We start from the raw sequence: 11,377 nt of genomic DNA on the forward strand, positions 1-11,377 counted from the left end.
TTACTTGTCATATTCATGGTGCATGTTGTTACTCCACCCTTCTTTTTTCACAACACTACTGATGTTGGCAAAAACAAAGACTACTTTGGGATGAGACACCCATGATCTCCTTAAGAAAGTGTTTGTTACAATTACAGTGATGTCACTATGTACAAATGAGTAGGCGTTGTCCCATGTATCATTTTTTTCTTGATTGTGTTTCTTGCTTGTGCCACTACAACTGTAATCCCTTTGTCGCCACCAAGTGTTCTTAGTTCATTTTCCTGTATCATAAAATAAATCCTAAATACTTATACATTTATATTTACTCTATCACAAATTAATTGAACTATCTTCCACATTGAAATATACAAACATTCAAGTTCCTAAAATTTTATATACCAAATATTGACTTTCCACTTCCAAATATATAATCTTTTGTTCCTTGAATTATACCGTCTTTGAAAAAATGTCTAGTCCTATCATCACACACAGTGTCTTGGAATCTAAACATCGTGCAATTATAAAATGTTGCTTTGTCACCAGATATTCTCAACGCAACTGCTTGAGTTCCTACTTTTCCATCAGATCTCGGTGCAGAATTTTATACCATCAAATTCATAAAAATAAAAAAGCATAAAATCAAACTCATATGACATGCTTCTCTTTAGTATATGAGAATTTTATAAAGAATGTCTACAAACCAAGATCATCGTGTTAACTGCTACGAAGTAATTTGATTCAACAATTAATGTAGCACTACCAGTTGTGCCATATTGTTGTGCACACTATTAGAAAATATGTTTTCTACATCGGTTATTTATGACTTTCAACATTGGTTTTTGAACCGATGTTGAAAGTACCGAAGTTGATTCGTTAACATCGGTTTTTTAAAAATTGATGTTAATGTAAAATTATCAACATCTGTTATTTACACCCAAAAAATGTATATTAATGTTGAAAGTTAACATCGGTTTTTAACAAAAAAAATCGATGTTAACGTAAGTTAACATCGGTTTTCTGTAAAAAAAATTGATGTTAACGAATGTATTAATGTTGACAGTTAATATCGATTTTTTGAAAAAACCGATGTTAACATAAAAAAATCGATGTTAACGAATGTGTTAATGTTGAAAATTAACATCGGTTGTTTACTGAAAACCGATGTTAACGTTTTCGATATTAACATCGGCTTTTTACAAAAAACCGATGTTAACGTATGTTAACATCAGTTTTTCCAAAAAACTGATGTGAACTGTCAACATTAACACATTCGTTAACATCGGTTTTTTTAAAAAAACTGATGTTAACTGTCAAATTAACACATTCGTTAACATCGGTTTTTCCAAAAAATCAATGTTGTTTTCAGGATTTTTTTTAAATAATGTCTCTGTTTTTACAAAAAAAAAAAAACCAAAATTTAACCTGTAAATTTAAAATCAGACCACACAGCACACAACATATATCATTTGCATTCTGCTTTCAAATAGGTTTTAGCAGAAAACTAGCTATCAACAAAGGTTATTCAATGTTAAAATGAAACAACAATTGTAAAAAATGTAATGCAAAGTATGTAAACTAATTAAGTAACCTAAAGTTACATAGTTGCTTAACATCCTATGTTTGATTTCTAACTTTTAGATAATATTGTACCCACTGGATGCGAAGCGCCTTGAATCTCTCTACTTCCAATGGTTTGACTTCATTAAAATACTGCATGATCAAATAAAAAAATAAATTAATAATGTAATAACAATTATAAGAAAACCAACTTTGTTTGAAATAAACAATTACCGTCTCCCAATTATTCCTGAAAGATCCTAAGATTATCGTGGACATCCAGTGCATCACGTAGTAGCCACATTCAGTGATTTCTTTTTGTCTATTACACTAAATATATAATGAAATTTGGATATTAATTAAACATTAACTACAATTAGTGTACACACACATAAAATATATATAAGTAGAAGTTTTATTTAAATTACGTACCTTAATAACAATCCACCTAGCAGCAGCCTTGCTAAAGACATTAGAAATTATCTAATCAGCAAACCTTGACCGGAGCCATGCTAAAGTTAGAAACTTCCAAATTCACCAGATGTTGTGCTATCTCATTCTTAACATCAGATACTGCGCAATGCCCCAAAATGTCAAGTTTGGCATGTTCTCTGGCACCCCATACAAGGTCACAAAAGGCTTTGTCTTCTCAATTTTGATTTTTTCATTATAATTTCCAGCTCCAATGTACACAATCACACGCTTGTTGTTTCCAGTCAATGGCATCGGTGATGGTCTTCAATTCTCCATTGCCATCTTGCATTACCTTCACAACCTTAGCACCTTCTTCAGCAATTACCAATTTAGGATCCACTGTGCTCTTTCTTTGATCTATAGCCTCACATTGTTACTCAACCATGTGCTCAATTGGGCCTTGTTAGTGGGAATTGACATAGTATCATTGGATAAAACAACATGGATTGTGAGGAATGCTACTACGAAAGCCACATGAATGATAGAACTTTTGGTTCTAGAAGCCATGTTTCTAGTGTTTAATTTTTTATTTTTAGGTGTGTATAGATGATTTATATTTATAAGACGCAAGTTCTTGACTTTGTGAGACTTTATTTAGAGAGCAGTTAATTTGATTCATCCTTATGTTGTTGGGAAGGTAGAAATAAACCTTGGATTGATGGTTCATGAATTAGTTATGATTTTTTTTGTTGAAGCCACATTATTGTGGTTTTCTAATTTCTAATTAAGTATGCGCATGTGTAAGCTAAAATTATAAACAAATTTCACTTAAAAAAATAAGCACAGTGAATTAAACCCATGAATTGACTTTGTAAATATTGAGGGTTTATTTAATAATTTTTATTGAATTTTGGAATTTTATGCAAAGATTCATTACTACATATGTGATCTTTAGCAACAATTTTTTTGTCTAACACATGACATAAACTATATATAGTATTTGATAAAATGTCATTAAAATATATTTATAATAATTATTCATATTTGACAACATTTTTTAAATAGACAAAAAAATTTAACAACATTTTTGTTAAGTGTTAGAGTTTTTTTTATACTAAAATTCACACATGTAATAGTGATTTAGCCATTAAAAACACATCATAAGGCTATAATTTCTTTAAATATGATTGGATGTAGAGTATATTTTTCTTTCATCTATAAATTTGTGTTTTATAATTTACTACATTTTATATTTCACTTTGTTGTCTTTGTTAACTTACATACATTGCACTTTTCAAATTTAGGAAAAATATTAAAAATAAAAATATTAAATCATTTTAAAGAAAAGTGTTAAAATTATAAAAGAAAAAGCATAATTAATGTAAATAAATTTGGAATTAAAATTTAAAATTATATATATATATTAAGAATATGTCTTTTTATAAATGGGAGTATGCTAAGATTATGATTAGATCATATATATATATATGATAACTAGAATGGAATAATATAAAATTGTCATATAATATTTGCATATTTATTTATTTATTAAGCAAAAGAAAAGAATTTTATTAAACAGATACAAGTGATACCCACACAATTACAGAGCAAATAGGATGTATAATTCCTACACATGAATCCAACCAAGCTTCACTACTGGAAAATATTGATTCTATGACGCACATTCTAAGACGGTTATTAATAACCGCCTTAGAATGTGACACGGTGATATTTTTGTAATTAGGGGCAATATTTGTTGTTTTTACGTCGGGCATTCTAAGACGGTCTTACAAAACCGTCTTAGAATGCTAGTCCATGGAATTTTTGTAAATATGGGAAACTTAAACGAAGATGAGTTTGGCTGAAGGACCATCTTCGTTTAAGTTACCCTAATTATTAACTCTGTAGCTGGTTCGCTCTCGCGATCAGTACTCAAACACACAGTGCATGCGTTCAGATCGAGCTGGGTGCACTTGTTGTAGTTCGTCTTCTCCGCCGCTGTCGTTTCGATTTCTCAAAAGCATTTTTCCTGCGAGGAATATAAAGATATGAGTCATTTAGGGTTCAAGCACGAGGTTTACGACGACAACAAGAGGTGGTGGTGGTGAACAACGAGGAGATTCACCTCGTTTCAATGCCGAGCAAGAGGAAGAAGTTCTCGTGCTTCTGGTGCTTCACGATGTCGTTGGGGATCTATAACACGTGCTTGATGTGTGTTTGATTTGGATGAGACGCTCATCGTGGCGAACACGACGAAGTATTTTGAGGATAGGATTGAGGCCTTGAGGGGGTGGCTTTTCCACGAGATTGATCCGTTACGGGTCCAGGGGATGTCCTCGGAGCTTAAGAGGTACCTCGAGGAACGGTTGTTGCTGAAGCAGTATGCAGAGAGTGACACTGTTGTTGATAACGAGAAGGTGCATAAGGTTTAGATGGAGGAGGCACCACCACTGTCCGGTAGCCACGAGAAATTGGTTCAGCCAGTTGTTCGGTTGCAGGAGAGGAATATTGTCCTCACGAGGATTAATCCTGAGGTTTGTGGTTATTGTTGATTTAGTATTAAGTGTTGACTATCGTCTGTCAAGTGGAAAATTTGTGTTGTGTTTGTGTTTGATTTGGGTTATTGGTTAGTTTTTGTGGTGTTTGGGTTTTGGGGTTTTTTGAGGGAGTGTGAGTGGTGGGTTGAGATTGGTCGATATGGATTTTAGGCTTTAAGTTTGGGGTTTTGGGAATTGGTGAAATTTGATGAGAGGTGAAGCTTGGGGGTTTTGGGAATAGGTGAAATTTGCTTAGAGTGAGCGTAGTGTGGTGGTTTGCGTGATTTATGAAAATTGTTAGATAGGATTGTAACTATGAAATTTGCTGAGAGTGATCTTAGTGCAGTGATGTGCCTGATTTATGAAAATTGTTGGATTGGATTGAAGTGGTGAAATGGATTGCAAGTGGTTGTAAGGACTGTTGTAGCTACAATAGGCCTTTATTGTGGGTTGCATTGGGTTGCATCAAAGATAGTGGATATCCTAATTGTGTAGTAGGTAATCTTCCAATTACTTTTGTTGACACCTGATACGGTTATAGTCCAAGTCATGTAACTCTAGTGGGGGAAACAATTAAGCAAAGTAGTTTCACAATAGAATGAGACTGTTCCATGACCCATGTTTCGATTTTGTTCACTGATTAGGACAAATCAAGAGATTGGAATTAAAATTCATGGTATAGTAGTCAAATACTGAATTCAAGGTAGCTTTTAAGGGGGACTTGACAACATGGATTTTTTGGTTAAATTTCTCTTACTCTATTTCTTTCCTTTTCTTCTCTCCCCTTTTTCTAGCTTATGGTATTTATCTTTCTACTTCTATTATTTATACACATAATTGAACTTGAATGTAATGTTTTTTGATAGATCAAAATCTGTGAGGTTTGCCAGTTGAAGAGCGAAGCTAAAAAGTTGAACTAGCAAACTATGGTTTCTGATATATCAAAATTTGTGAGGTTTGCTAGTTTTTCCCATTCACATTGAGTATCAAACTTGTACATAATTAGAATTTAGTGTAATTTATGCTAATGAATCCATTAACTTGTAATGTTATAGGACATGTGCCAATTTATGTGATTAAAATTTTGTATGACTTGGCTATTTCCATCACCTTTTTTTTCATTTGGTTTTGGTGTTGAAATTCAATTGTGTATATGTGCATCTAGATTTCAAGATGAACTTGAGACAAATAAGTTAATGGACAACAAAGAAAGTCACTTGCCAATGGTGTTCTTTGATGAAGTGAGTGATAAATAGAAGGGTGGGGAGGATGCAATAGGCAAGTCCTCTGATGGAAGAGAACTTTCAAGGGTCTTTTCAGAGGATTATGATGCAGCAGAGATTTTGGTATAGGATCCTAGGGGACATAGAGTAAATACATGGAATAAAATCTTCTTAGCAGCTTGTTTGCTTTCGTTATTTGTGGATCCCCTATTCTTTTACTTACCAGTGGCTAAGAACAAAAATTGCATCAAAGTACATGCGAAGAGATTTCTGGCTTGATCTAATGGCTTCTTAATCACTTCCACAGGTATGTTCCTGACATAAAATTCACATTCATTTCTTCTATGATCCAAAATTTTTTGAATATTTGTTTTTGAAGAAGCAAAGGAGATGAGTTGATTCTTATAAAATTGATGACAATTCTAAAACTTAGCTAATTTAAGCTTTAGCATCATCCAATAGGATTACTTAACTATTGAACACTATTAGCACATATTAATGTTCTAAATGGGCTTAGTCAACTCTAGGTGTAAATTAATACTGACCATAATAAAAGTATTATTACCATGTGCATTATTGCTACCCCTATATTTTGATAATTTTTCTCAATTTGATACATCGAAATCAGGGTCTACTTAACAGTTGATTTGCAATTTTATACTTCTGAATGTAGATAATGAGACTAAGAAAACTTCTTAATGCGATGATTGTTTTTCCTTTCATTTTTATTGTTCATTTGCACCAGCCTTATGCTCATATTTTTCCAAATAGGTGAAACTTGAAAGAGAAGGATAAAGACTACAAAGTATTTGTTTGGTTGAATGATCTGAAAACATATTTGGACAAATTGTAAGCTTCTTAAGGTTATATTTTTTCATAAAACACTTTCACTTTCTCCCACTCAACTTGTGCTATGATAAAACAAAAATATACTAATATACTAAAAGTATCTACTTCGTTGTGCCATTGGCTGCATTTCTCTAGTTCATTTGCTTAACTAAATTGATGTTACAACTCTAAATGCTATTGTGTCTCACTTGTGTACATGTTGTTTTGTTTCTTCTGTAGTAGGATAACAATTTTTGTAATTCATATACGTGTTAGGTATTGATTTGGGGAGTAATTCCATATCTAAAAGGGTCTCAAATGATTGCTTCAAGGCATGTTTTACTCCTTGTTTCCATTTTCCAGTACCTCTTGAGGTTGTATCTTATTTATCCTCTATCATCTGAAATCGTTAAGGAAAATGGAGTAATGATGGAAAAAGCATGGGCTGGGGCAGCATACAATCTGATGCTTTATATGCTAGCTAGTCATGTAAGTCACTTTTCTCCAAGTAATTCTTTGCATAAGAACTTATGATAAACTTTGTATTATACCTTTAAAATTTGGAATATTATACATTGTTAACAGTGGAATAAATTAAAACCACAAACACACACACATAGTGGGAGAAATAAAGAGAGAGAGAAGAACTTTTTATTTTTACCACACTAACTGGAGGAAGAGAGAAATAAAACTAAATTTCATTCACTCATAATTTACTTAATTGATCATTCATATTCCTAATGTGGCACACAGAGGTGCTTTTATAGGTAGATTATAATAATAAAGCATCATAAACTTGGTGCCTAAGATAAACTAATGTCGGTGGCACTAGCTATACTTCTCAAAGTCTAAGCTAATGATTGTGCAAAAAATGAAAACAGTGCCTCCATTCAGATTTCATAGGTGGTGCAGTAATTTTTTATGAGCTGCTTTGAATTCAACATTTCAAAGCTTCTCCAATCTTCTACATATGCAGCTTGTAAAACTTCCTGCTTGATTTAATTTTTTTTAACCGACATATATCAAGAGGCTAAAATATAATTTAGGTTACTCATTTGATTTTTTTAGTCTCTTAAAGTGTCTTTTAGTCTTAGTGTATATTAGATTAAAATATTATTCCTTCAATTTTTAACATTAACGTGTTAATTTTGGCCTATGTGATAAACACTTATATGATGTGTGACATCTCTACCAGTTTGTCAATTAGTATCAAGTTGGATAAACTAACAAAATGAAAACAATATTTAGACAAGCTACCACCAAAATTACATTTTAGAATGATATGTTTTTCCAATCTTTTTTGTATTTTTCGTTTATGAATTTAATGCTTATACATTGACAGTGTAAAACAGTCTTACACTACCATTCAATCACACATTATTATTTGAATTACTTTAAAATAATTATTTAAACGTCAATAACCTTTATGCAGTACATCCATTATCTCTAATGTTGAGTATTATTGTCTTCATGACTATCTTTGCAATACTTTTATGCAGTACATCCAAAGAGATTTCAGATCTTGAGGGAGAGCTGGTTTCCATGAGAAATCTTCTAAACACTCAGGCTGTTATAGTTCATGGTTAATTGTTAAGTTGTTTATTGTTATGCCCTTGAATCATTATAACATGCTTTCTTTTTAGTACTCAGATACAAGCATCAATAGAAACATCGTAGTAGTAGTAGTATCTTTGTTTAATTATAAGATTTATCATTTCCTTCATATATTGTTCAGGAGATTTTTGCAAAGCTTACCCAAGTGCAAAAAATATTTTTTTTTTAAAAAAACATTCTAAGACGGTTGTCTCCACGACCGTCTTAGAATGTAACACATTCTATGTCGGTCCTATACATGTGACCGTCTTAGAATGTGTTACATACTAAGACGGTCGGATGTATAAGATTGATGTAGAATGTGTTACATTCTAAGATGATCGTGAAGACAACTGTCTTAGTATGTTCGCATATTCTAAGACAGTCATTAAAAACCGTCATCGTAGACGCGTTTTTTTTTCTATGGCGTCTGATATGATGGTAGTCAATAACCGATGTTGTATGTAGCAAATAACCGATGTATAATGACTTTTTTGTAGTAGTGCTTACAGTATATTAAGATACACAGATATCTAAATATAATTTAACCACATCGAAGACCCATCATAAACCATATTGACTAAAGCATACCACCTCACATTAACCGTCGTTGTAGACACGTTCTTTTCTACGACGTCTGATATGACGGTAGTCAATAACCGACGTTGTATGTAGCAAATAACCGATGTAGAATGACTTTTTTGCAGTAGTGCTTACAGTATATTAAGATACACAGATATCTAAATATAATTTAACCACATCGAAGACCCCTCATAAACCGTATTGACTAAAGCATACCACCTCACATTGAGTGAGTCAAAGCTCATTGAAATCTCACTTATAGTAGCACAACTACCCCACCAATCGACAACATGTAACTAACTATTGTTAAATTGACTAAACCCCATTGAAATCTCAGCAACATATTGTGCAAGCAAAGTACTACTAACAGATGCCATCATCAAATATTTATCATATGTCCCCTTCCAAAATAAATAACATTACACAATCGTTGATGCCCCTCCATTTAAAACTCTTCATGTAACCTTCCATGCATCCCAACCCTTAACAACATCAAAACTCCCAGCATAAAACCCATCTAATATGGTAGAATTAACTAGACAATAAAGCTTATTTTGCATACACTAAAAAGTCTTGAGACACTGGTCTGGGTGAGAGTACCATTCATAGAAAGATGATTTAAATCCACCCAGCTTACTAGATAACCACAACCATGATTTAAAGATGATGGTTTCGAATACTTGATCCACATTCAACACATGATTCCTAAAGATGTGAGCATTTTTATGATTCCACAAGGTCCAAACAGATGCACGCCATACCGTCTACCAAGCTAAAGAGCTTTTCTTCCCCATCCAAATGCACTTATATATGTTAAAGGAAATGAGAAACCGGGTGGCAATGTTGTACATTAACTAGGTTCATCCAGACAGTTGAAGGACTCTCTTCTTCCGATAATTTTTTGTGTTTAACCTATCAATAGAAATTCTTCACACCAAAGATGAAACAGGTGAGAGAATATGTAGTTTCCAAATAGTACTGTAAAGAACCCATCCATACACTGTATATCACCTAACAAAGATGAATATACAGACTTAACATTATAAAAACCTTAAGAATGATATAACCACATCAACTGATCTTCTCCTTCTTAGTTCGGGTGACAACTTTGTAGATCCACCATAAACATCTCCATCATAGGTATTTCCCAAAAAAACCACTTGTTCCTCCATAACAGTCGCCAAACCCACCTCCCCAAGACAACTCTTTTGTTGCATAAAGTTCAAAAAGAGCCTACTGTATTTGTTCACCAAATGTTGAATGCCAGCCCACACATCATACCACAACTTCACCTTATTCCCTCTAGCAACTTTCTGTCGGGGTAATCAACTCTCCCATAAATAAAATTATCTACCCCCACAGAAGATCGTGATAACACAACAAAGATTACATCGTAGGAAAAATAATAACAAACACAAGAATTTAAAGTGGTTTGACACCTCTAGCCTACGTCCACAGAACCGACTCAAAAAGTATTTCACTATCACAAAAATGATTACAAGATTGTAACTCACCCCAAATAGTGTATCACTCTACAAACCTGAGTACCCCGCTCAATGATTACAAGAAATGATAACACTCTCACACAAAGACACTTTTCTCTCAACAAAGTGACTTTGTTTCACAATCTCTCTTCTCACACACTCTCTTCATGTGTTGTGTTTCTCCACTAATTATTTTCTCTATTTATAGTGAAGATTGCCACCAACTATAAGAAATAAGCTCTCTTGGAAGTTGAAACAAAAACAACTTCTAATGCATCCATTCAACTAAGGTTCATCTAGTAAAAATACAATCTTTCACTTTGCATTTAAGCCACTTAAACCTTAGTGATAAAAATCCAATTTTCAATATGCATGCACCTTATCTTTTGGCTTGAAACTCTACAATTCTCCCCTTCAAGCCAAAAAAGAAATATTCTTCAATCAATTTGAAAGTGAACAAACTCTCCCTCCAACGGAAGTATCTCCCAACACTTCCACAACATTAGAAAACTTCACTTTCTTCTTCACTTTGCTATCATGGTTCCTCTTCAAGGCTTGACCATCCAAATAGCAAAGGTTACCTTTATTTTTCTGTCCTTACAACACCAAGTGTCTCCCCTTGTACACCTTTCATCCCCACTTTGAACCAACATACTTGTACCCTTGTGATGTCATCTCCCCCATAGAAATCACATTGACAACAAGAGAAGGTACAAACCTTACATTTGAGAAAGTTCGAATAGCACCATCATAGAGATTCATCTTCACACTCCTTATGCCTTCAACCTTCCCTTTTCCACCATTCCCTAACTTGTAATGACCGAATTCTCCAACGATTTTCAAAGTATCAAACATCTCTCGATCTTTGCAAATGTGCTTTGAGGCAGCAGAATCCATCACCCATTTTGTTTTAGCAACCTCATCATTTGTTGCCAAAAACACATCATCTTCATCTTTAACACTTTTTACTACATTATCTTGGGAGTTGGTGCCATATTTGTTCATATCTCTGAATTTCTTCAAGTCCTCCTTCATTTGTTTTCACCTCACTTGCACATGACCATTCTCACCGCAATAGTAACATTGAATGTTACTCATATCTTGCTGTGGATGTGATTGCAATTTTGATCTTCCTCTTGGACCATCATGACTCCTTGAATGATTCCTCCCTCGCTCA

General features: G+C 33.4%; 1 pseudogene; it reads right to left on the reverse strand.

Moving 5' to 3' along the window:
- Positions 1–2,520, reverse strand: LOC100785735 (pectinesterase 1-like; annotated as a pseudogene).
- Between the last annotated feature and the right edge of the window lie 8,857 nt (positions 2,521–11,377).

Source organism: Glycine max, chromosome 1 (genome assembly GCF_000004515.6).
Source record: "Glycine max cultivar Williams 82 chromosome 1, Glycine_max_v4.0, whole genome shotgun sequence".
NCBI classification, from domain to species: Eukaryota; Viridiplantae; Streptophyta; class Magnoliopsida; order Fabales; family Fabaceae; genus Glycine; species Glycine max.